We start from the raw sequence: 26,408 nt of genomic DNA, 5'->3' as shown, positions 1-26,408 counted from the left end.
CTTTTGGTAATTCCACTTCACACAGGCTTCAGGGGGACAGTGAGAAGCCACTGAAATAGTTGCTTCATCCTTTTAAAAGGTTCCCATTCTGTCCTGTTACTGACATGTTGGAATCAGATTTATATTTAACAAGATATTTCTGTGAAAACAAAATCCTCAACGGACCAGCTGGGAATCTGGGAATCACTGTAGTAAAATAAAAGTCTTTTGATTGAGAAGACGGGACCTTCTCACCAGCAGCCGCGTTACATTCCCCTCACATCCTGACACAGTGAGCAGCTCTTTCCCTCGAGAAATAGACAACAGCAGTTGGAAGTTCAGTAAAAGGATCGGTTCATTGAGAGAAGTTTCTGAGTGACAGGTGGTGCTGAATATTAATACAAGAAGGTCCTGGAATGGGAAACAAGTGTCCAGAGTGGGGTCTGAAATCAGGACAGGGAAATGGCCAGCACTGACACAGATCATTTCATTATTACATTGATATCTGACTGTCTATCAGGAGAAGCGAGTTAAACACATGATGGTGAAAGGAATGGAAGATGACGCTGGTTGTTCTAGATGAAGAGGGATAGACAGAGGTGTGGATACAGCAGACTTCAGACAGTAATCAGCCCTTTCAGATACTGTGGGTGGATCTGAAAAGAGCCTTTGGGATAGGGAAAAAAGCTCTTTGTTTAAAAACCCGCAAATAGCTACCTTGTAATTGGTCAGGTTACTAATGTTTTAGTTCGTGTAATTTATGAATAATTACTAATTAGAAAGTGCTGTTTGGACAAAGTGTAAAGCTGTGAGTTGATGTGTGAGGGACCTCACTGACTCGGGGAAGGAGGTGCTCTTTGGTCTCTCTTTTCTGTTCTGCCTTATCAGCCTCCATGGTACAGGGGAAGAAGCTGATCGGTGAGTAACTGGTAAATTATTCTACTTATTACACGAGCAATAATGAGTTTGTAAAGCTACGTAATGGCAGGGCAGCTCTAAAAGTAAAAGTTCGAAATTGGGGGAAGGCAAAGTTTACAAAACTGATAGGTGATTCGGTGGATGTGGACTGGATACAACTATTTGAAGGAACCCCAAAGATGTTTTATCAGTCCATTAAGAGCAAGAGGATAACTAAGGAAAAGGTATGGCCTATCAGAGATGTACAAGGGAACTTCTGTGTGGATCCAGAAGATGTGGGCGGGGTTCTTAATGAGTTTTTTGTCTCTGCCTTCACAAAGGAGAGGGATGATGCAGACATTGTAGTAAAAGAAGAGGAGTGTGAAATATTAGATACGATAAGCATAATGAGAGTGGAAGTACTAGAGAGTCTGACATCCTTGAAAATGAATAAATCACCAGAGCCAGATGGTTTGCATCGAAGGTTGTTAAAGGAAGCCAGGGAGGAAATAGTAGATGCGCTGAGGATCATCTTCAAATCCTCACTGGATTTGGGCGAGGTGCCAGAGGATTGGAGGTCTGTGAACGTTGTACTATTATTTTAAAAGGATGTGAGGGATAGGCCAAATAATTATAGACCGGTCAGTCTGACCTCGGTGGTGGGTAAATTATTCGAATCAATTCTGAGGGACAGGATAAACTACCACTTGGAAAGACATGGATTAATCAGGGATAGTCAGCATGGATTTGTTAAGGGAAGGTCATGTCTCACTAACTTGATTGAGTTTTTTGAGGAAGTAACAAGGAGCATTGATGAGGATAGTGCGGTGGCTGTGGTTCACATGGATTTTAGTAAGGCATTTGATAAGGTCCCACATGGCAGTCTGGTCAATAAAATGAAAGCCCATGGGATACAGGGGAATGTGGCAGGTTGGATCCAAAATTGACTCAGTGGCAGGAAACAAAGGATAGTAGTCAACGGATGTTTTTGCGAATGGAAAGCGGTTTTCATTGGCGTTCCACAGGGCTCAGTGTTGGGTCTCTTGCTGTTTGTGGTGTATATTACCACACGGGCGGCACACTGGTGCAGCGGTTAGCACCGCAGCCTCACAACTCCAGCGACTCGGGTTCAATTCTGGGTACTGCCTGTGTGGAGTATGCAAGTTCTCCCTGTGTCTGCGTGTGTTTCCTCCGGGTGCTCCAGTTTCCTCCCACATGCCAAAGACTTGCTGGTTGATCGGTTAATTGGCCATTATAAATTGTCCCCAGTATAGGTAGGTGGTAGGGAAATTTCGGGACAGGTGGGGATGTGGTCGGAATATGGAATTATTGTAGGATTAGTATAACATGGATGGTTGATGGTCGGCACAGACTCGGTGGGCCGAAGGGCCTGTTTCAGTGCTGTATCTCTTAAAAAAAGTTAATTATTTGGAATGAAATGTGGGAGCTATGATTGGGAAATTTGCTGATGACACAAAAATTGGCCGTGTAATTCATGGTGAGGAGGATAGCTGTAGACTTAAGAATGATATGAATGGATTAGTTGAGTGGGCGGAAAAGTGGCAAATGGAATTCAATCTGGAGAAGTGTGAGGTAATGCATTTGGGCAGGGCAAACAAAGCAAGGGAATACACAATAAACGGGAAGATATTGAGATGTGTAGAAGAAGTGAGAGACTCTGGAGTGCATGTCCACAGGTCCCTGAAAGTGACAGGATAGGTAGATGGAGTGGTGAAGAAGGCATATGGAATGCTTTCCTTTTTTGGTCGATAAAAGCAGAGAACTGTTTAAAACGGTGGTTTGGCCACAGCTGGAGTATTGCGTACAGTTCTGGTCATCACATTACAGAAAGGACATAATTGCTGTGGAGAGAGTACAGAGGAGATTTACAAGAATGATACTGTGGGTGGCTCTGAAAAGAACCTTTGGGTATTTGATAAATTCCTGGCAGATTGCCTTGGTTTTGGTGCACGGAGCGCTGATTTTCTTGGGCAGCAGCATGGCCTAGATATTAGGCAGCACCCAGCTCTGAGTGATGGTCACCCCTCCCAGCAGCTTGGTGAGCTCCTCGTCATTCTGGACAGCCAGCTGTAGGTGTCTGAGGATGTTGCGGGTCTTCTTGTTGCCCTGGGCCGCGTTACTGGCCAGCTCGAGGATTTCAGCGGTCAGATACTCGAGCACAGCAGCCAGATAGACCGGGGCTCCGGCACGCACACGCTCAGCATAGTTGCCCTTTCTCAGGAGCCTGTGAAGACGGCCCACGGGGAACTGCAGTCCAGCCCGGGAGAAGCGAGACTTGGCCTTGGACCGAGCTTTCCCGCCGGTCTTTCCTCTTCCAGACTTTTCTTTTCCAAAAATATACTTGAGGACATTCCGTGCAGACCACTGCCTGATGGATTGGTGGTCAAAGGTGTTTTTCCACACAAACAGTTCCACGAACGCACAGTCCAACTGGATGTAGTGTTCCGTGGCAATGTGACCAGATCCATCCTTCGCAACACCGGGGTCAGATAGAACCTCAGCACGGAGTGACACTTGGTGTTTGAATACTGGGGCTCTACGCACAGCTTGATGCAGCCACATACTAAGGTGGCCATCAGGTTGAGGGCGATGTAGAGTACATTTTTTCGCCTTTATCAAGAGGTTTGAACATCGTGTCCCTCCGGACCCTGTCCATTTTGCGTCTTCAGATAAAGCGGGAAATGGCTCGGGTGATCGCCACAGCAGAGGAGTAGGGTATGGGCCAGACCTGTGCCACTTACAGCAACAACGTGAGCACCTTGCACCTGATGACCAGGTTCTTACCCATAATAGAGAGAGATCGCTGCTCCCACTTGCTCAGTTTATGTTGTACCCTGGCTACTCGCTCCTCCCAGGTTTTGGTGCACGTCCCGGTCCTTACAATCCATATCCCCAGCACCTTCAGGTAGTCTGACCTGACGGTGAAAGGGACAAAGGATCAGTCAGCCCAGTTCCCAAGGAACATGGCCTCGCTCTTGCCATGGTTAACATTGGCTCCCGAATCCAGTTCGAACTGGTCGCAGATGCTCATCAGTCTGGAAAGGACAGCGGATCCGAGCAGAATACAGCAACATCATCCATGTACAGGGAGGCTTTGACCTGAGTGACTCCACTGCCTGGGATTGTCACCCCTCTTATGCCCGCATCCTTCCAAATAGACTCAGCAAAGGGTTCGATACAGCAAGCACACAAGGCAGGGGAAAGAGGACAGCCCTGTCTGACTCCAGATTTGATTGGGAACTTTCTGATTCCCACCCAATTTTTGGACTGTACTACTGATGTTTGTGTAGAGCAGTTTGATCCAATTGCAGATTCCCTCCCCAAACCCCATTTTGGAGAGCATATCCATCATGTATGTGTGCGATATCCTGTCAAAAGCCTTCTCCTGGTCCAGGCTGATGAGGCAGGTGTCCACACTCCTGACCCGTACATAGGCGATGGTATCCCTGAGTCGCACGACACTATCAGAGATCTTCCTGCTGGGTACAGTACAGGTCTGGTCAGGGTGAATCACCAACGTCAGAGCAGACTTGACTCGATTGGCAATGACTTTGGACAGAATCTTGTAGTCTCCATTCAGCAGTGAGGTGGTCCGCCAATTTCTGTTTTCTGCCCTCTCCCCCTTCTGCTTGTAGATGAGGGTGATGATGCCTTTCCTCATGGATTCTGACATGCTGCCGGCCAGGAGCATACTCTCGTACACTTCCAGCAGGTCTGGGCTGACCCAGTACCACAGGGCCGAATGCAACTCAACTGGTAAGCCGTCGCTTCCGGGAGTTTTCTTCGACTCAAAAGACTTGATGGCCTTTGTCAGCTTGTGCAGAGTTAGCGGTTTGTCCAGATTCTCCTGTATGCTGTCATCTAAGACCTCTGTGATAGATGACAGGAAGGACTGGGAGGACATGCTGTCCATAGACTTCACGTCTTACAGCCCAGCATTCAAGGATTTGCTAATCCTTAGTATGTCGGAGTGTGAAGTTGTGACCGAGCCATCCTCTTCCTTCAGGCTGCTGATCACAGAGCTCTCTCTGTGTACCTTTTGGAAGAAGAAACGCGAGCACGTCTCATCCTGCTCAATGGAGCGGACTCTGGACCGGAAGATGATCTTGGATGCCTCCGTGGCAAAGAGCGAGGCCTGCTGGCTCTTCACCTCTTGACGATCCTCCTTGACCTCGACCCCCATCGACTGCAGCCGGAGCAGATTTTGCATTCTTTCTGGAGTTGGGACATTTCCCTCTGTCTCTCTCACCCTCTGAACACCTTTGGAGATAAAGAATCTCTTGATATTCACCTTGATCGCTTCCCACCAGTGCACCGGATACTGAAAGATGGTCTCACTGTTCTCCAACTTTTTCAATCTCTTTTGAGTTGCTCAATGTTCTCTGGGTTTAGCAGTGTAGCATTGAGCTTCCATGTCCCCCTGCTAACCCGCTGGTCATCCTGTAAGTGACAGTCAACCAGTAAGAGGCAGTGGTCGGAGAAGAACACCGGCTTGACGTCGGTGGATCTGACCGTGAAAGCAAGGGGACACATACAGGAAGTCAATCCTGGAACGGGCAGACCCGTCCGATCTTGACCAGGTGTATCTATGCTGCTCTCTGTCTGCAGGTTTGCTGAAGACATTGTGCAGTTTGGCATTTTTTCTGTTTCATTTAAGAATCTGGGCGTAGCGTCCAGTTTTCTGTCGTCACTGCCAGATTGTCCAGCTGCATCAATGATGCAGTTGAAGTCACCTCCAAGAATGACCGGCCTGGATGTCGCCAGCAGCAGTGGGAGCTGCTGGAGGATGGTCAGCCACTCGCTGCATTGGACCGGGGCATACACGTTGCTTAAATGGAGCGGAGCATTGTTGTACATTACATCTGCTATGAGAAGGCGATCGTCCACCAGCATCTTAACTTCAGAGATGGTAAAATTGCTTCCCCGCAGCAGAATCCCCAGGCCGGAGGAACAGGAATCATTTCCCCTGGACCAGATCGATGTCCCATGGGATCACCATCGTGACCATTGCCTGTAAGTGCTGCGGTGCAGGATTCCACACTCCTCACAAAACAGTACGCCGGCTTTGACCTTTGCGAAGTCATCCAAGGTTGAAACACATCACGTGGTGGATTTAACACAATGCATGTTAATCAAAGCATTCTTTATATCCACTATAAAGTTGGGTGTTGCTTACCACACCAGGTGTCCTTGCTAGTCCCAGTCCTTGAGTATGTTCCTGCATACCCATCGTGTACGCAAGCTGTTTCACATTCGTTGAGCCCAGAAACCCCTCATGGTTATTCATGAGGGTTTTGTTCCACTGGGGTGACATCGGCGGGTGGGGGGGCGGGTCTTGAAGGCAGCAAGGCTTGGGTTGTCCTCTGCTGTTGGTGTCTTTCCCCTCGGTCCCTCCTCGAAGACATCACTGTTCCTGACTTCCGGAGCTGGAGCTGGAGTGCGCAGGACACTTTGCTGCTCTCGGTCCACTGGAGCTGGGGTGCACTGAGCATCTCCTTGGGTTCCATACTTTTGGTTTGGGGTGCGCTGGGCGTGTCACAGCTTCCAATGCCCCGGAGCTGGTGGGCTTTATCTTCCAGCTCCTTTGAGTTCTGCTGCTTCTTTTGGAGGTGCCATCGTTCCGGCCCTTCCTCGTCCAGTGAGGAGGAGCTGCTGTAGTCTGTCTCAGACGGTAGCCTCCTCTTGCCATTGGTTTGGGTGGTGACCTGTTCTTTTTTTGGAGCTTTTTTCTTTGTGGTCTTCCTTTGTACCACCTGCCACTGACCTGTTTGTCCATCTGCTGCCTCCCCCTCCATTAATTCTGTCTGTGGAGGAGGAGTTTCCAGGCACAGAGTAGGTGTTGGGTCACTGGTTGCAGCTGCCTCCCCTTTCTTTACTTTCTCAGATAGACTTTCATCGCTGTGGGGAGGATTGCTTGTTTCCCTCCCAGCACCAGACATGTTCACCGTTCCTTAACCCGGTCTTTCCTTGGTCCTTGCTGCCTGAGCATAACTGAGGCAGCGTTTGGGCAGGTTTTGTAGAGGTGACCTGCCCCACCTCACAGATTGCAGCACTTACTCTGTTTACAGTCCATGGTCTGATGGCCTTCCTTCTTGCAGTTCTTGCAGACAACTGTGCTGCAGTTAGCTGCCACATGACCAGATTTGCCGCAGGTACGACAAACTCTGGGCTGCTCCGCATTGACCATGAAGCCTCGACTTCCCCCGAAAGCGAAGCTGGAGGGAGGATGGATGATGGCTCCGTTGGCATCGACCTTCAAGGTCACCTTGACCTGCCGCTAGCTGGTCCAAATCCAAATGGGTCCTTGACATCAATGCTGCCACCGGCCACCTCAACATACCTGGTGAGGAAGGTGAGTTCATCCACGACAGGAACATGGGGGTTCTAGAGGTGGCTTCTCACCACCCGGTCACGTTGCGATGGCAGTGTGAAGAGCGGCTCCATTGTGAGGATTGACAGCGGCGCCTGGTTTCCCTTCTCCTTGAACACCTTCAGGAACTTGATGTATCTGCCACGTTCTTGGACGTCACGTCACAATATTCACAGCTGGGGAACTCCTGCAGGCAGAAGATGTTCGCAGCTTGGAATCCACAGCAATCAATAAGGATTTTCTTAATGAAGAATGTACGATCAACCGGTGCATCTCCTTCCTTAACCTTCACTACCACCCGAACGGTGTTACACACTCCCTGGCCTGAAGTTGCAGAATTGGTTACAGCCATTTTACTCAAAAACTTACCTGAGACAGGATCATGGTCTCTCCCCTGCCCCTCTTCCAGACATTTCCACAATCTCACAAATACTTTCACAAAGAGTGAGGAATTCCTCCTGCACTTCCCTGCTTTACCTTCTGGAGGAATACAGTCCGGCTACTTCTGATTGGTTACTGTCTGCTGAATCTCATTGGCTGGTTCCTGTCACCAATCAGGTAGCTGCTATTTCGCCGATCATCAAAGAGCAATGAGAAAATGGGGCGGAGATTGACAGCGGCAAATTGTCAGAGCTGAAACCCATTCACAAATTTGAAAAGCCCACCAAAATATTTGTGAAGCAAGAAACAGCTGAAATATAATGAATAATATCGTCTAAAGAGTAAAATGTATTTCACTCTCTCCTTATATTGTGTTTCTCCTCATTGTCCGTCACAGATACCAGACTTACTTTCCTTCCGGGAGTGGAGCAGAGAGGAGTGGACCTGTGGGGAGAACGCCAAGAGCAGAACCAATAAATTGAGCACTAGGATCGCGGCCCAGTCACTCACCTTCCGGGAGAGGACTGGACCTGAGGGGAGAACACCGAGAGCGGAGCCGATAAATTGAGCCCGAGAATTGTGGCCCAGTCACTCACATTCCGGGAGAGGAGCAGACCTGTGGGGAGAACACCGAGAGTGGAGCCGATAAATTGAGCCTGAGGATCGCGGCCAGGTCACTCACCTTCCGGGAGAGGAGCGGACCTGTGGGGAGAACACCAAGAGTGGAGCCGATAAATTGAGCCTGAGGATCGCGGCCAAGTCACTCACCTACCGGGAGAGGAACGGAGAGCAGTCCAGGCACGCCGGGGTTTGAAAACAAAGTGAGCAGTGATGTCATAGGAAGGCTGCAAGGTGATTGCTTGGTGACTATCTGCTGTTAGGGAGCTACTCTAAATAGCTGGGTCAGTAACTAAAAGTAAAGGGAAAGGTCAACAGTTTTTTCAATAAAGGAGGTCGTGTTTTTTGGGGGAGAATCAAGGTCCCTAGTGTAATCAATTTAATTTTTGGGTAATTTAAGGGGATAAATTAAGGGTAAATCATGGCAGGGCAGCTCAGCAATGTGGATTGATCCTCCTGTGCAATGTGGGAAGTCAGGGAAACTTACAGTGTCCAGGGCGAACACGTGTGCAGGAAGTGTCTCCAGCTGCAGCTACTCGAAATCCACGTTTCGGATCTGGAGCGGCGGCTGGAGATACTGTGGAGCATCCGCGAGCCTGAGATCATCGTGGATAGCACGTATAGGGAGGTGGTCACACCGCAGGTAAAGACTGCTCAGGTAGAAAGGGAATGGGTGACCACCAGGCAGAGTAGAAGAACTAGGCAGGTAATGAAGGAGTCCCCTGGATCCATCTCGCTTTCTAACAGATTTTCTACTTTGAATACAGTTGGGGGATATAGCTTCTCAGGGGAATGCAGCAAGAACCAAGTCTGTGGCACCACAGGTGGACCAGCTGCACGGGAGGGGAGGAAAAGGAGTAGAAGAGCTATAGTGATAGGGTTTTCTATCGTAAGAGGTACAGATAAGCATTTCTGTGGCTGCAAACGTGACTCCAGGATGGTGTTTTGCCTCCCTGGTGCTAGGGTCAAGGATGTCACAGAGTGGCTGCAGGACAAGGGGGAGAATGAACAGTCAGAGGTCATGGTACACATTGGCACCAATGACATAGGTAGAAAGAGGGATGAGGTCCTGCAACCAGAATTTAGGGAGCTAGATAGCAGATTAAAAAGCAGGACCTCAAAGGTTGTAATCTCTGGATTACTCCCAATGCCACATGCTAAGAACTATAGGAATAAGAGGGTAGAGCAGATGAATGCATGGCTGAGGATATTGTGCATGAGGGAGGGCCTTAGTTTCCTCGAACACTGGGTCTGTTTCTGGCAAAGGTGGGACCTACCTGTGCAAGTTGGACGGGTTGCACCTGAACTCGAACGGGACCAACATACTTGCTGAGAGGTTTGCTAGTGCTATTTTGGGGGGTAGGGGGGGGGGGGTTTAAACTAATTTGACAGGGGGATCGGATACAGAGTGGAGGTACAGTAGGGGGTTAAACACAGTCAGATTTAAAAGAGAAACTGAGTCAGTCTGGAAGGCAGAGCAAATATAGACCTGTTGCGGCACAAGTGAAAAATGCAAAGCTGGATTGCATCTATTTTAATGCAAGGAGTCTTACTAATAAGGCAGATGAATTGAGGGCGATGATTAGCACATGGGATTATGATCTTATTCCAATCACAGAGACATGGTTGAGGGAGGGGCTGGACTGGCAGCTCAGTATTCCAAGGTACAGAATCTACAGGCAAGACAAGTGAGGGGGTAAAAGAGGAGGTGGCATTGCACTGTTGATCAAGGAGTCAATTACTGCAGTAAGGAAGGATGATATCCTCGAAATTCCTCAAATGAGGCCATATGGGTAGAACTTAAAAACAAAAAGAGGACAATCACTTGGCTGTGAGTGTACTACAGGCCTCTAAACAGATGATGTTCTTTTTCTTGAGGCTTATGGTTAGGCCATATTCGTTGCAGGCAGCCGCAAACCTGTCGATGAGTCTCTGCAGCCACTCTTCAGTGTGAGATGTTAAAGCAGCATCGTCAGCAAAGAGGAGTTACCTGATGAGGACTTTCCGTACTTTGGTCTTCGCTCTTAGACGGGCAAGGTTGAACAACCTGCCACCTGATCTTGTGTGGAGGAAAATTCCTTCTTCTGAAGGGTTGAATGAATGTGAGAGCAGCAGCGAGAAGAAGATCCCAAACAATGTAGGTGCGAGAACACAGCCCTGTTTGATGCCACTCAGGATAGGAAAGGGCTCTGATGAGGTGCTGTTATGCTAAATTGTGCCTTTCATATTGTCATGGAATGAGGTGATGATACTTAGTAGCTTTGGTGGACATCCAATCTTTTCTAGTAGTCTGAAGAGACCATGACTGCTGACGAGGTCAAAGGCTTTGGTGAGATCTATGAAAGCAACGTTGAGGGGCATCTGTTGTTCACGGCATTTCTCCTGTAGCTGGTAAAGGGCGAACAGCATGTCAATGTTGGATCTCTCTGCTCGAAAGCGACACTGTGCCTCAGGGTAGACACGCTCAGCCAGCTTCTGGAGCCTGTTTAAAGCGACTCGAGTGAAGACTTTCCCCACTATCCTGAACAGGGAGATTCCACGGTAATTGTTGCAGTCACCGCGGTCACCCTTGATCTTACAGAGGGTGATGATATTGCCATCGCGCATGTCCTGTAGTACTGCTCCCTCGTCCCAGCACAGGCAAAGCAGTTCGTAGAGTGCTGGATGTATAGCAGGCTTGGTACTCTTGATTATTTTAGGGTAATGCTGTGCTTCCCAGGTGCTTTTCTGCTGGCGAGAGAATGAATGGCATCACTGAGTTCCGATTTTGCTGGCTGTACGTCCAGCTCATCCATGACTGGCAGAGACTGGGCTGCATTGAGGGCGGTCTCAGTGACAACATTTTCCCTGGAGTACAGTTCTCGGTAGTGCTCCACCCAGCAGTCCATTTACTTCCGTTGGTCAGTGATTGTGTCCCCTGATTTAGATTTGAGGGGCGCGATCTTCTTGATGGTTGGCCCAAAAGCTCTTTTAATGCCATCATACATTCCTCTGATGTTTCCGGTGTCAGAGGCCAGCTGAATATGACTGCATAGGTGTTGCCAGTAGTCATTTGCACAGTGCCTGGCTGTACTTTGTGCAGCGCTTCTGGCTGCTTTAAGAGCGACGGATGTTAACTCGCTGGGGGCTTTCTTGTAGTTCAACAGTGGAATGCGCTTAGCGGCTATGACAGGTTCCAGCTCTTCAAAGTGTGATTGAAACCAGTCTGCATTCTGCTTCACACGTTTGCCATAGGTGATCATAGCTGAGTCATAGACGGCATCTCTGATGTGGGCCCACTTGGTCTCTGCATCCCCTGCAGGAGTGTTTTGAAGGACTTTATCAAGTGAATTTAGAAACTTACGTAACAGCTGTGGATAAGAAATTCTGCTAGTGTTGATGCGCAGGCGGCCTTTCCGCTTGGAGTGATGCAGCTTCTTTGGTTTGAGTCTAAGCTTGCTGCATACCACACACTGCACACCACACACATCCTTGTCCACTCAACACAGTATTTGACTGGCAGTAAAGTAAGCTTGTCTGCAGCTTGCTGTGAAATGGCATAAGACTGACATCTCTTGGTGTGAAATAGAACTGCAAGAGGGAAATTGATTGATAATAAAAAGGTCGGTGGGAATGTAAGCTGTGAGGGGGATACAAAGGGCCTGATTTTGTTTGGTTCGCTCCCCCGTGATTCTGGCCCTGCTCCAATTCTTGTCTTTTGAGCATCGCTGATTTTTATCGCTCCACCGCTGGCAGCTGTGACATCAGCTGTCCAGGCCCGAAGCCTGAGATTTCCCTCCCTGAACTCTGAGGGCCGGGGGCTGGGGGGTGGTGGTGTGGCATTGTTAATCAAGGAGAGTATTACAGCGACAGAAAGGACGTTTGAGGACTCGTCTACTGAGGTAGTATGGGCCGAGGTTAGAAACGGGAGAGGTGAGGTTACCCTGTTGGGAGTCTTTTATAGACCTCCGAATAGTTCTAGAGATGTAGAGGAAAGGATAGCGAAGATGATTCTCGACAGGGGCGAGAGTAACAGGGTAGTTGTTATGGGGGACTTTAACTTTCCAAATATCGACTGGAAATACTATAGTTCGAGTACTTTAGATGGGTCAGTTTTTGTCCAGTGTGTGCAGGAAGGTTTTCTGACATAGTATGTAGACAGGCCAACCAGGGGCGATGCCATATTGGATTTGGTACTGGGAAATGAACCCGGCCAGGTGTTAGATTTAGATGTAGGTGAGCACTTTGGTGATAGTGATCACAATTCGGTTAGGTTTACCTTTGCGATGGGCAGGGACAGGTATATACCGCAGGGCAAAAATTATAGCTGGGGGAAAGGAAATTATGATGCGATTCGTCAAAATTTAGGATGCGTAGGATGGGGAAGGAAACTGCAGGGGATGGGAACAATCGAAATGTGGAGCTTATTCAAGGAGCAGCTACTGTGTGTCCTTGATAATTATGTACCTGTGAGGCAGGGAGGAAGTAGTCGAGCGAGGGAGCCATGGTTTACCAAAGAAGTTGAAGCGCTTGTCAAGAGGAAGAAGAAGGCTCATGTTAGAATGAGACGTGAAGGCTCAGTAAGGGCGCTTGAGAGCTACAAGCTAGCCAGGAAGGATCTAAAGGGAGAGCTAAGAAGAGCAAGGAGAGGACACGAGAAGTCATTGGCGGATAGGATCAGAGAAAACCCTAAGGCTTTCTATCGGTATATCAGGAATAAAAGAATGACTAGAGTTAGATTCGGGCCAATCAAGGATTGTAGTGGGAAGTTGTGTGTGGAATCAGAGGAGATAGGGGAAGTGTTAAATGAATATTTTGCGTCAGTATTTACAGTAGAGAAAGAAAATGTTGTTGAGGAGAATACTGAGATTCAGGCTACTAGACTAGATGGGATTGAGGTTCACAAGGAGGAGGTGTTATCAATTTTGGAAAGTGTGAAAATAGATAAGTCCCCTGGGCCTGATGGGATTTATCCTAGGATTCTCTGGGAAGCTAGGGAGGAGATTTCAGAGCCTTTGTCCTCGATCTTTATGTCATCATTGTCGACAGGAATAGTGCCGGAAGACTGGAGGATAGCAAATGTTGTCCCCTTGTTCAAGAAGAGGAGTAGAGACAGCCCTGGTAATTATAGACCTGTGAGCCTTACTTCGGTTGTGGGTAAAATGTTGGAAAAGGTTATAAGAGACAGGATTTATAATCATCTTGAAAATAATAAGTTCATTAGAGATAGTCAGCACGGTTTTGTGACGGGTAGGTCGTGCCTCACAAACCTTATTGAGTTTTCCGAGAAGGTGACCAAACAGGTGGATGAGGGTAAAGCAGTGGATGTGGTGTATATGGATTTCAGTAAGGCGTTTGATAAGGTTCCCCACGGTAGGCTATTGCAGAAAATACGGAAATATGGGGTTGAAGGTGATTTAGAGCTTTGGATCAGAAATTGGCTAGCTAAAGAAGACAGAGGGTGGTGGCTGATGGCATATGTTCATCCTGGAGTTTAATTACTAGTGGTGTACCGCAAGGATCTGTTTTGGGGCCACTGCTGTTTGTCGTTTTTATAAATGACCTGGAAGAGGGTGTAGAAGGGCTGGTTAGTAAATTTGCAGATGACACTAAGGTCGGTGGAGTTGTGGATAGTGCCGAAGGATGTTGTAGGGTACAGAGGGACGTAGATAGGCTGCAGAGCTTGGCTGAGAGATGGCAAATGGAGTTTAATGCGGAAAAGTGTGAGGTGATTCACTTTGGAAGGAGTAACAGGAATGCAGAGTACTGGGCTAATGGAAAGATTCTTGGTAGTGTTGATGAACAGAGAGATCTTGGTGTCCAGGTGCATAAATCCCTGAAAGTTGCTACCCAGGTTAATAGGGCTGTTAAGAAGGCATATGGTGTGTTAGCTTTTATTAGTAGGGGGATCGAGTTTCGGAGCCACGAGGTCATGCTGCAGCTGTACAAAACTCTGGTGAGACCGCACCTGGAGTATTGCGTGCAGTTCTGGTCACCGCATTATAGGAAGGATGTGGAAGCTATGGAAAGGGTGCAGAGGAGATTTACTAGGTTGTTGCCTGGTATGGAGGGAAGGTCTTACGAGGAAAGGCTGAGGGACTTGAGGTTGTTTTCGTTGGAGAGAAGGAGGAGGAGAGGTGACTTAATAGAGACATATAAGATAATCAGAGGGTTAGATAGGGTGGATAGTGAGCGTCTTTTTCCTCGGATGGTGATGGTAAACACGAGGGGACATAGCTTCAAGTTGAGGGGTGATAGATATAGGACAGATGTGAGAGGTAGTTTCTTTACTCAGAGAGTAGTAAGGGCGTGGAACGCCCTGCCTGCAGCAGTAGTAGATTCGCCAACTTTAAGGGCATTTAAGTGGTCATTGGATAGACATATGGATGAAAATGGAATAGTGTAGGTCAGATGGTTTCACAGGTCGGCGCAACATCGAGGGCCGAACGGCCTGTACTGCGCTGTAATGTTCTAATTCTAATTCTAATTCTAATTCTCCGCCTCTCGACCTCTCTTCCCTCCTTTAAAACACTCATGGAAGCCTACTTCTGTGACCAAGCTTTTGGCCATCTGCTCTAATACGGTCTTGTGTGGCTTGGGGTCCAATTTTGCTTTCCGACACTCCTGTGAAGTGCCATGGAACGCTGTATTACATTAAAGGTGCTCTATAAATTTACACACAAGTTGTTGTTGTTTTTGGTCTGGAATGTATTGCCTGAGAGAATGGCGGAAGGAGACTCAATCGTAAGGTTGAAAAGGGAATTTCGATAAATAGTTGAAAGGAAATGAAAGAGCTGCCACAGGCACGATGGGCCGCCCTGGTTGTAGATGTCGTCGTCGTCATCCTTCCTTCTCCGTGAGATGATGGACGTGCAGCAAATCCATTGGTGATGGGATAGTTTCCCATGGTGCACTTTGTCCGATAGCTGAAGAGGTCAATCTGTGAGAGGCAGGTTCTTCCACAAGTGTCACATATGAGGTGGGATTATCAGGTGTCGCTGTTTTCCATGTTGGCACCTGCTGTCAAACTGCTGTAGTCACTGATCGTCATGGTGACGCACACACCAGTCCAGTGGTAATATCACCATTTCCCTCTGTTGCTGGCCAGTGTCTCCCATGTGTGAAAATCGATGTTTCGGGCCTTCATGTCCTGCTTGCGGGCATCCTTGAAGTGGGGCTTTGGGCATCCAACTGGTCTTCTGTCTCCGGTGACCTCCCCATACAGAATACCCTTGGGAATGTGTCATCTTCCATCCTGCGCACGTGCCTGAGCCAGCAAAGTCACCTCTGCTTGACGAGTGTGAGCTTACTCGGGAGATTTGCTTTTGAAAGCATTGTTACATTTGTGATTTTGTCCAGTGTTTATTTGCGCAGTGTCTCACTGTCTTTTGCACAACTGCCTTGGCTAATTTCAAGTCATATAATGTTCTGGCTGCTGGTTTCATGTTGTGCATCAGGTCGGTTCTGCTTTTTGCTTCAATAACAGATGTCATCTCTGCTGAGTAGGTGGGGAAGAGACAGTTGCCCACCTCCTTCTGGAATATGCCTTTGCAAAGCAGTTGTGGAAAGAGATGCAGTGGTTTTTGTCGAGGTTCATCCCAAGCAGCTCTGTAATTCAGGAGTCTGTGCTCTACGGGCTGTTCCCAGGGACGCACACCGAGACAAACATCAACTGCTGCTGGAGGACCATCAATTCGGTGAAAGACACTCTTTGGTCTGCCCTAAACTTGCTGGTCTTCCAGCGCAAAAAGTTGTCCACGACCGAGTGTTGCAGACTGGCACATTCCAAGGTCCAGGACTACGTGCTGAGGGATGCACTAAAGCTTGGGGTAGCTGCTGCAAAGGCTTAATGGGGAAAGACCATTGTGTAAGGTCCTTCCGCCATAGTGAACTAAGGAACTTGACACATGGGAAACCCATCGGGCTGGATACACCAAATATGGTTTTGCTGTAAAATGTACATGGCAGGTAAAATGGAATGGAAGGGTTGCGAGGCAACTCACTCCTCTATTAAAGAAAACTGATTTTCTTTCACACTTTTTGGAATGTCATAGTGTCATGGAGAGATACAGCACTAAAACAGGCCCTTCGGCCCAACGAGTCTGTGCTGACCACCAACCACCCATTTACAGTAATCCTACATTAATCCCATATTCCCTACCACATCCCCAGCTTCCCTCAATTCTCCTACCACCTACCTACACTCGGGGCAATTTACAATGGCCAATTTACCTATCAACCGGCAAGTCTTTGGCTGTGGGAGGAAACCAGAGCACCCGGCGGAAACCCACGCGGTCACAGGGAGAACTTGCAAACTCCACACAGGCAGTACCCAGAACCGAACCCGGGTCGCTGGAGCTGTGAGGCTGCAGTGGTTTTTTTCCAGATTTTTATGAATAAAGTATATTTTGGAAAAACAAAATTCTTAATGAAGTAGGCACAGTCGATGGGTGCACCGCCTTCACTATCTTTCACCACCACCCTAACGGTGTTACGCACCCCCTGGCCTGGAGCTCTGGTGTTGGTTGCAGCCATTTTCACTTGACGTTTTCCTGGGACAAGTACTAAATCCTCAACTGACAGGGAAACCACCACCACGGTAGATCTATAATCCCAAAGGTCGGAATGCCCTAAATACGGTGCTGAAACCACCTCCCACCCCCAAAAAATCACAAAAACAGCACCTGCATTATCAAACGCCACTGATCACGGTCTCTCCCCTGCCAGCTAAGTCCACGCATTGAGGTGGAGAAGTGCGTACTTGGAGCTGCGAAGAAACGAGCACGAGTGTTTATAGCAAAAAATATTTGGGAGCAGAAAGACTGTCCAGCAACAGCTAGTAAATTCTATTTTTGATTCATATAACCAGGGGTGAGCGCAAAAGCAGACCCCCAACTATCACAAATTCTGCAGTTGAGTATCCCACATTTGAAGACATCGCAGGCATCAGCAAACCCACAGTACAATAGGTTAGCCTCAACCTGGGAGAACTTTTTTCTTTATTTCCAAAATATACTTTATTCATAAAAATCTGTAAAAATTACATTCCTCCCAAACAGTTTAAAACAGCATCAAGTCAAAAAATACAAACAGTGCAAAGGTGATCAGTTTCCTTCTATACAATCATGAGTTGCCTCACAACTCTTACATTTCATTGTCATGCCATATACATTTTTACATTTACAGCACACAGAATTTTCCCGATACAGTTCGAGGGGTTTCCCATGGATCCAGCCCCCCTGTTCAGCTTGGTGGGGGGACCTTACACTGTGGTCTTTCCCCATTGAGCCTTTGCTGCAGCTGCCCCAAGCTTAAGTGCGCCCCTCAGCACGTAGTCCTGGACCTTGAGCCAGTCTGCAACATTCTGTAACGGAAACAAGAAATGCTGGAATCACTCAGCAGGTCTGGCAGCATCTGTGGAAAGAGAAGCAGAGTTAACATTTCGGGTCAGTGACCCTTCTTCGCAACATTCTGTCACAGACAACTCCTTGCACTGGAAGACCAGCAAGTTTCCAGCAGACCAAAGAAGATCTGTTGCTGAATTAATAGTCCTCTGGAAGCAGTTGATGTTTGTATCAGTGTGCAACCCTTGGAACAGTCCATAGAGCACAGACTCCCGTGTTACTGAGCTGTTTAGAAGGAACCAAAACAAAAACCACTACATTACTTCAAACTTTTTTTTTCTTAATCACAGTTTTTCCCCTACCAAGGAAACATACTATAACCTGCCACACACTGACACCTGACATCACACACCACCTCTTACGGTTTCAATACACAGTTGTATAAATCATCTTGTCACGCTATTCAGAATCTGATGCTACGTTGACATGGTAATTCTTTGCAGCTATTGCACTGTATCATTTATTAGACCTTTCAAGAAAATACTGCATGTATCCAGGGCCTGCAATGCTCATGTGCATATTTCCCTTAAAAGGATATCAACACGCTCCACCCCACCGCTCAGTTGCCTTCCTTCAGGCCACCAGGAAGTCATTGTTTGCCTTCTCTTCCTTTGAAACACCATTCCGAATCTGATACCTTGGAAAAAGCAATGAAGCAGCTCTGTAACACAGGCTCTACGGGCTGTTCCCAGGGACACATACCAGAATAAACATCAACTGCTGCTGGAGGACTATCAATTCGGTGAAAGACGCCCTTTGGTCTGCCCTAAACCTGCTGGTCTTCCAAAGCAAAGAGTTGTCCACGACCGAATGTTGCAGACTGGCACATTCCAAGGTCCAGGACTACGTGCTGAGGGACGCACTAAAGCTTGGGGCAGCTGCAGCAAAGGCTCAATGGGGAAAGACCACTGTGTAAGGTCCCCCCACCAAGCTGAACGGAGGGGCTGGATCCATGGGAAATCCCTCGAACTGTACCGGGAAAATTTTCGTGTGCTGTAAAATGTACATGGCATGAAAAATGAAATGGAAGGGTTGTGAGGCAACTCACTCCTGTATTGAAGGAAACTGACCTCCTTTGCTCTGTTTGTATTTTTTGACTTGGTGCTGTTTGGAACAGTTTTGTCATGTATTTTTTCCAGATTTTTATGAATAAAGTATATTTTGGAAATTAAAAAAAAATCCTCTACATATTGAGCTAAAAAGTTCTCCTGTATACATTTTAAGAACTCCACTCCATCTGAGCCCTTAACACGATGACTATCCCAATTAATGTTGAACATTGAGTTCAATAATTTCAGAGCATGACCGGCCCCCCATTTTACTTTAATTTTTAGTTATTTTTTTCTTTTTTACATTTTTTACATTTTTTTGTATGTTTATTTTTTTTCATCTTAGTTTGTTCAGTTTGCTTACCCACTGTTTTTTTTCATGTTTATACTTGCTGCTGTTCAATTTTCAGTCCGTTAGCACCCTATCTGTACTAATGCTTTGTCTTTCAACACACCATTAACATATTGTTTGCCTTTGCTCCATGACCTTTTGGTCAGCTATTCTGTGACCTTGTCCTATCTACACCTTCTCCTTTGTTATCTCTTGCCCCACCCCACGCTTTACTTGCTTATAATCTTTTACATTTCTAATATTTGCCAGTTCTGAAGAAGGGTCACTGACCTGAAACGTTAACTCTTCTTCTCTCTCCACAGATGCTGCCAGACCTGCTGAGTATTTCCAGCATTTCTTGTTTTTATTTCAGATTTCCAGCATCCGCAGTATTTTGCTTTTATTTTATGTATAACCAGGGTGTAGCTATAACCACGTGAAAGGTTTATTTGGAGCAGAATGATGTTTTTCATCAGAATAAATATTTGAAACCATGAAGTGTAGCCCTTTATCCCCACAATAAAAACATGGCTCTTATTTTCTAGACTTAACGATTTTTAGGTTGGCGACCACAATGAGATGTTGAAGAACCACATTCTGTTCCGGAGCTGAGGGTTGCAGACCCCTGGTCTAAGCAGAATGAAGCAATTTGAGAACTGAACCTGACTTCACAATGGACCACAAGGGGACTAAAGAGATCACGGTCAATATTCCCTCCAATCTATCAGACCATGAAAGTTCCCATGCAGGCTGCACATTTTTATTAAAGTTATTAAGATAAAGGTTCTTTCTCTTCAAAGGTGTTCAGAGGGCGAGAGAGAGACAGAGGGAAATGTCCCGACTCCAGAAAAGAATGCAAAATCTGCTCTGGCTGCAGCCGATGGGGGTCGAAGTCAAGGAGGACTTCAAAGAGGTGAAGAACCAGCAGGCCTCGCTCTTTGCCACGGAGGCCTCCAAGATCATCTTCCGGTCCAGAGTCCTCTCCATTGAGCAGGATGAGACATGCTCACGTTTCTTCTTCCAAAATGAACACACTGAGAGCTCTGTTATCAGCAGTTTGAAGGAACAGGATGGCTCAGTAACGTCTTCGCAATCCGATATAGCGGCGCAGTGGTTAGCACCGCAGCCTCACAGCTCCAGTGATCCGGGTTCAATTCTGGAGACTATCTGTGTGGAGTTTGCAAGTTCTCCCTATGTCTGTGTGGGTTTTCTCTGGGTGCTCCGCTTTCCTCCCACAAGCCGAAAGACTTGCAGATTGGTAGATAAATTAGCCATTATAAATTGCCTCTAGTATATGTAGGTGGTAGGGAAATATATAAACAGGTGAAAATATGGTAGGAATATGGGATTAGTATAGATGGGTGGTTAATGGTCGGCACAGACTCGGTGGGCCAAAGGGCCTGTTTCAGTGCTGTATCTCTTAAAAAAATTAAGGATCAGCAAATCCTTTTATGCTGGGCTGTAAGACGCGAAGCCCACAGACAGCACGGCTTCCCAGTTCTTCCTGTCATCTATCACAAAGGTCTTGGAAGACAGTATGAGGGAGAGACTGGACAAGCCGCGAACTCTGGACGATCTGACAAAGGCCATCAGGTCCATCGAGACGAGTACATCTCCCGGAAGCGACGGCTTACCGGTTGGGTTGTATTCGGCCCTGTGGGGCTGGGTCGGCCCAGACCTGCTGGAAGTATACGAGAGTATGCTCCTGGCCGGCAGCATGTCAGAATCCATGAGGAAAGGCATCATCACCCTCATCTACAAGCGGAAGGGGGTGAGGGCGGAAATCAGAAATTGGCGGCCCATCTCACTGCTTAATGTAGATTACAAGATTCTGTCCAAAGTCATCGCCAGTCGAGTCAAGTCTGCTCTGAAGTTGGTGATTCACCCTGACCAGACCTGCACTGTACTCAGCAGGAATATCTCTGATAGTGTCGTGCTACTCAGGGATATGGACATCTGCCTCATCAGCTTGGACCAGGAGAAGAGTTTTGATGGGATATTGCACACATTCATGATGGACGTGCTCTCCAAAATGGGGTTTGGGGAGGGAATCTGCAATTGGTTCAAACTGCTTTACACAAACATCAGTAGTGCAGTCTCAATCAATGGGTGGGAATCATAAAGTTTCCTGATCCAATCTGGAGTCAGACAGGGCTGTCCTCTCTCCCCTGTCTTGCCTGATTGCTGTATCGAACCTTTTGCAGAGTCCATTAGGAAGGATGCAGGCACAAGAGGGGTGACAATCCCAGTCAGTGGACGCACTCAGGTAAAAGCCTCCCTGTACATGGACAATGTCGCTGTCTTCTGCTCGGATCTACCATCCCCTCGCAGACAGATGAGCATCTGTGACCAGTTCGAACCAAAGTCAACTATGGCAAGAGTGAGTCCATGTTCTTTGGGAACCGGGCCGACCGATCCTTTGTCCCCTTCACCATCAGGTCAGACTACCTGAAGGTGCTGGAGATACGGTTCGGAAGGGACGGGACCTGCTCCAAAACCTGGAAGGAGCGAGTGGCCAGGGTACACAATAAACTGAGTGTGTGCGAGCAGCGCTCTCTCTCCATTGTGGGTAAGAAAATGGTCATCAGCTGCAAGGCACTCACGTTGTTGCTGTACGTGGAGCAGGTCTGGCCCAAACCCCACTCCTGCACTGTGGCAGTCACCCGAGCCATTTTCCGCTTTATCTGGAGATCTAAAATGGACCAGGGTGGGAGGGACACGATGTTCAAACCTCTGGACAAGGGCGGGAAAAATGTACCCAACGTCGCCCTCATCCTGATGACCACCTTCGTGTGCAGCTGCATCAAGTTGTGTGCAGAGCCCCAGTACACAAACACCAAGTGTCACTATGTGCTGAGGTTTTATCTGTCCCTGGTGTTGCGAAGGATGGGTCTGGTCACATTGCCGCGGATTGCTTCATCCAGTTGGACTGTGCCGTACCAGCTATCCTTCGTGGGAATGTTTCTGCGGGAAAACACCTTTGACCACCAATCCATCAGGCAGTGGTCTGCACGGAATGTCCTCAAGGCCCTACGGGAAAAGGAGATGGTGGATCCGGTCGGATGGTTCCCCGAGCAGACTGCCAAAGTCATTTGGCAGAATGCCTCATCACCAGAACTTTCAAACAAGCACCAAGATGTAGCTTGGCTCGTGGTAAGAAGAGCCCTTCCTGTCAGATCCTTCCTGCATGCCCGAAGTCTCGCCCCCTCCACACGCGGCCCTCGAGGTGGCTGTGGTGGGGAAGAGACAGTTGCCCACCTCCTTCTAGAATGTGTCTTTGCAAAGCAGGTGTGGAAAGAGATGCAGTGGTTTTTGTCGAGGTTCATCCTAAGCAGCTCTGTAACACAGGAGTCTGTGCTCTACGGGCTGTTCCCAGGGATGCACACCAAGATAAACATTAACTGCTGCTGGAGGACCATCAATTTGGTGATAGACACTCTTTGGTCTGCCCGAAACCTGCTGGTCTTGCAGCGCAAAGAGTTGTCCACGACCGAGTTTTGCAGACTGGCACATTCCAAGGTCCAGGACTACATGCTGAGGGACGCACTAAAGCTTGGGGTAGCCACTGCAGAGGGAAAGACCACTGTGTAAGGTCCCCCCGCCATAGTGAACTGAGCAGCTGGACCCATGGGAAACCCCTCGTGCTGTATACACCAGATATGGGTTTGCTGTAAAATGTCCATGTCAGGTAAAATGGAATGGAAGGGTTGTGAGGCAACTCACTCCTGTATTGAAGAAAACTGATTTCCTTAGCACTTTTTGGAATGTCAACTTGGTGCTGTTTTGAACGGTTGTATAATGCATTTTTTACAGATTTATATGAATAAAGCATATTTTTAGGAATAAAAACCTGGGGATTCATATGCATAGTTCTTCGAAGGTGGCAGGACACATTGAGAAAGTAGTTAGCAAAGCATATGGGATCTTGGGCTTCATAAATAGAGGTATTGAGGACAAAAGTAGGGAAGCTATGCAGAATCTGTATAAATTTCTAGTTGGGCGACAACCAGAGAATTGCATCCAGTTCTAGTCAACACACGTTTGGAGGGATGTGAGTGTCCTTGAGAGGGTGGAGGAGATTTAACAGAATGATTCCAGACATGAGGGATTTTAACTGTAAGGTTAGGTTGGAGAAGCTGGGGTTGTTCTCCTTGCAGCAAAGGAGATTGAGGGGAGATTTGATAGAGATGTACAAGATTATAATAAATATGACAGGTTTAGATAACTTCCAGGGCTATGGGGATAGAGCGGGGGAATTGGACTGAATGGATTGATTTACATGGGCTTGATGGGCAAAATGAGTTCTTGTACTGTAGCGACTCCATGACTCAATGACTCTCTCTCCTTCTCTCTCTCTGTCTATCGCTTAACCTCTCTCTTCCTCGGTCTCTCTATCTGTCTTTCGCTGGTCCTCTAACTTTCTATCGCACTCTCTTTTTTTTCACTCTCTCTCTCTCCATTGCACACATCTTTGTCAATCACATGTCAAAGAAGGAAGCGTAATGAAGGAATGGCTGCGCCCTTGAAAATGTTTCCAGCAGAATAGTTAAATGTTTAAAGTTGCTGTAGGGAGTTTGACCTGAGATGGTGAGACACAAGGATGTGAGGTTATTAAAGTCTTCACCAAATGTAGTAGGGAATAATTTTCTTCACTGGTGAACCCAAAGGAACAAATATGGCACAAGAATGAGAAAAGTCAGAGGATTGAGAAATATCCAATGGTTCTTCACATCTACAAGTCAGCAGACCCACAGAAAAACAGTAGGTTGAGAGTTCAGATCCAGTGATAGACTGGACAAATATCGAGCCAGTGCTTATTTCTTTATAAACCCAACATCTGTCCACTTGGCTATTGCACCTCATCTCGATGTATCTGATAATACTGATACTATTTGTATTCCACAGTTGCTTTGAAATCACAGGCAATATAAATGGATTGGGAATGTCAATGGACAGGAACCGTTAATGGATTGGGAAAGTCAATGGACTGGAAAATATCAGTGGATTGGGAAATTCTATAGACTGAGTTATATCAATGGATTGGGACAGTTCGATACATTGTGAAACATCAATGGATTAGGAAACAGGAATTAAAGGGACAGATGGAGTTCAACCTGGAAAAGTGTGAAGTGATTCATTTTGGAAGGTCGAATTTGAATGCAGAATACAGGCTTAAAGGCAGGATTCTTGGTAGTGTGGAGGAACAGAGGGATCTTGGGGTCCATGTCCATAGATCGCTCAAAGTTGCCACCCAAGTTGATAGGGTTGTTAAGAAGGCGTATGGTGTGTTGGCTTTCATTAACAGGGGGATTGAGTTTAAGAGCCGCGAGGTTATGCTGCAGCTCTATAAAACCCTGGTTAGGCCACACTTGGAATATTGTGTTCAGTTCTGGTCGCCCCATTACAGGAAGGATGTGGAAGCTTTCGAGATGGTGCAGAGGAGATTTACCAGGATGCTGCCTGGACTGGAGGGTATGTTTTACGAAGAAAGGTTGAGGGTGCTAAGGCTTTTCTCATTGGAACGAAGAAGGATGATAGGTGACTTGATGGAGGGGTATAAGATGATGAGAGGCAGAGATAGAGTGGATAGCCAGAGACTATTTCCCAGGGTGGAAATGGCTATCACCAGGGGGCATAATTTTAAGGTGATGGAGGAAAGTTTCGGGGAGATGTCAGAGGTAGTTTCTTTACACAGAGAGTGGTGGGTGCGTGGAATGCACTGCCAGCGGTGGTAGTAGAAGCAGATACATTAGGGACATTTAAGCGACTCTTGGATAGGTACATGGATGATAGTAGAATGAAGGGTATGTAGGTAGTTTGAACTTGGAGTAGGTCAAAGGTTTGGCACAACATCGTGGGCCGACGGGCCTGTACTGTGCTGTACTGTTCTATGTTCCATATGAAAGGATTGCAAACATCAACGGATTAGAATGTGGAGAGGCAGGAGAAAATGATGCCATTTTAATTAGGGGGCCGGGGTTTAGTGGAAACAAACCAGGGCTATTTTACTCTCTATCTCACTCCTCTCTTCTATCTCGCTCATTATCACATCCTCTCTCTCTCAGAGCGGTGGGAATCACTGGAACCCACACTTGCTGCTCAGATTGTTTGGTTCCGGGAAAATACAAGATCCACATCAGATTGACAGGAAAGATAAATGTGATTCAGAGCCAATCATATTCCTTTTGGTGATGTGTGCTCAGCCTTGTTATATCAGCAAAGGCAGCAGGAAATGCAAATCCTGAAGAGTTTTGATAGAGTAAAGAAGGAGAAAGTGTTGCCAGTGACAGAAGGGTCAGTAACCAGAGGAAACACATTGAAAGTAATTGACAGAAGAATTCGAGTTGTGATGAGGAAGTTGTTTTTTCAGCAGTGTGTTGTTCTGGTCTGGAATGCAATCCTGAAAGGTCAGTGGAAGCAGATTCAATGTTAACTCTAAATGGAATTGGATATATACCTGACATGGAAAATATAACAGGGCAATGAGGGAAAGGACAGGAGTGCGGGATGTGGGATTAAGAGAATAGCTCTGTTAAATATCCAGCAAATGCACAGTAATAAGGTTCTGTGCTTGGACCTCAGATATTTTCACTCTATCAATGGCAGAGAAGGCTCGAGGGACCATGTGGCTACTCCTCATGTTCTTCCCAGTGTCCAGGATGAAGTGCAACATCACACTGATTTCCAGATGGATGAAACAATCAGGAAAACAAATGCAACAGACATCTTTTCTGGAAACATCACATTTAAAGTAAGAAACTAATCATCAGGCACGGACGGGGATTGAGCCCGTGATCTTCAGTTTACGTGACTGACGCCTTACCACTTGGCCACCATGCCTTTTATTAATGGACACCTGAGGCTCCAGAGGAGGATTTGTGATTCTTTTTCAATTTGGTTGAAACAACATCGAGAAACATGCACAGAAATAAAGAGGGATCGTGGAATGGGAAACAGATCAGCCTCATTTCCATCATCAGCATCATGAAATCTTCATTCAGACGTTCAATTCCCATCCTCAGCTTTTCTCACATCTGTACAATAATATAAGAGTGGACATTGGGTTGTTACTGGGCAGATTATATAAATATACTATGTGCATCATCACAGGAAGTGATGTAATATAATCTGAACGGCACCTCATGGAGAGTTGTAGATGGAACCTTCTATGCAAGGTGTGAAAAGTAAACTCAGGTTATTTTAACCGTCAGATTCTTATAAATTGTGGACTAAGCCTTGACAGATATCAGAATATTATATGGGGGCCACAGTAAACCACAGCGAAGATGGAGAAATCTTTGCCTGTACCTTTTAAAAGGTCACTGGACTGAACCAAGCCGAGGCGTGGCCGAGATGGTTCCAGAGGTTTGCAACGTATC

At 47.1% G+C, this 26,408-nt stretch overlaps 1 non-coding gene and 1 pseudogene across 1 annotated transcript; both read right to left on the bottom strand.

The window, feature by feature from the left end:
- Positions 1-17,111: 17,111 nt before the first annotated feature.
- On the bottom strand, positions 17,112-17,259 carry LOC137364280 (U1 spliceosomal RNA; annotated as a pseudogene).
- An 8,538-nt stretch (positions 17,260-25,797) lies between these two features.
- On the bottom strand, positions 25,798-25,869 carry trnat-cgu (transfer RNA threonine (anticodon CGU)). The gene has a single exon. It is a non-coding gene; the product is annotated as a tRNA-Thr (tRNA).
- Positions 25,870-26,408: the final 539 nt, after the last annotated feature.

Source organism: Heterodontus francisci, unplaced genomic scaffold, assembly GCF_036365525.1.
Source record: "Heterodontus francisci isolate sHetFra1 unplaced genomic scaffold, sHetFra1.hap1 HAP1_SCAFFOLD_201, whole genome shotgun sequence".
Taxonomy (NCBI): Eukaryota; Metazoa; Chordata; class Chondrichthyes; order Heterodontiformes; family Heterodontidae; genus Heterodontus; species Heterodontus francisci.
Note: the sequence above shows the minus strand (reverse complement) of the source record. Positions and strands in the feature narration are given on the sequence as shown.